We start from the raw sequence: 977 nt of genomic DNA on the forward strand, positions 1-977 counted from the left end.
TAAAATAAAATAAAATAAAATAAAATAAAAAATGAAGGGAACAAAGGCAAACAGTGTTCCAGAGAGTGCAAAGGGTTGTGAAACATTAAAATATATTGCCTTCAATAAAATACAAAGTCTTGAGGCACTACTTTTGAAACAGTGCAGAATATTTACAGTCATTATACATGATTAATTGGGATTTTAGCATGCAATGAAAGACACAACCCAAGCCAATGGGACACTGGAGTCCATGTGTCACGATGATTGTCTGATGGCCAGAATGAGTGTGTTATGAGAGTGTAGTCAGACTTCAGACCGCTGTGTGTGTATGTGTGTGTGTGTGTGTGTGTGTGTGAGAGTTGTGTGTGTGTGTGTGTGTGTGTGTGGGTGTGTGTGTGTCTGTGTGTGAGAACAGTGGAAAGCTGCAGTGAAACACGTTTAATACCCAGCGTCCACATCAAAATCACCATGAACTCAGAGACACGCTTCAACACGCTGAACACACACAACATGACCATAAACACATGCTCTTCAAGAAGTGTGACGCTAACAACTGCTTCCTTTTCACTAATATGTGCCGTTTCGAGGCAGATTAGATCTCATAAAGATCCAGCAGGGTGACTGTGATTTACTACACAAATTAAATTAGCGTTCATATCCAGTTAGAGAAAGTAAGTGTTTCATCTATGAAAGCTGAATGTGTTATTTCTGCAAAACTAACGTCACCAAACCAAACAGCACAAATAATGACTATTTCCGTATGATTAGCTGCGACAGGAGAAATGACAAATACACACAACACAAGCTAACAGGACGCTCCAGGAAACACGCTGGGAAAAACAGCGGAGGTGGAACAAAACACCACATGAGCCAAAATCAACAGTCAGACGCATGAAACTGAGACGCTGTTGTTTTCTGCACCGCATCAGTCACTCTCCATACACACACACACACACACACACACACACACACACACACACACACACACACACACA

Source organism: Sinocyclocheilus anshuiensis, unplaced genomic scaffold (genome assembly GCF_001515605.1).
Source record: "Sinocyclocheilus anshuiensis isolate Anshui unplaced genomic scaffold, SAMN03320099.WGS_v1.1 scaffold2443, whole genome shotgun sequence".
In the NCBI taxonomy this organism is placed as follows: Eukaryota; Metazoa; Chordata; class Actinopteri; order Cypriniformes; family Cyprinidae; genus Sinocyclocheilus; species Sinocyclocheilus anshuiensis.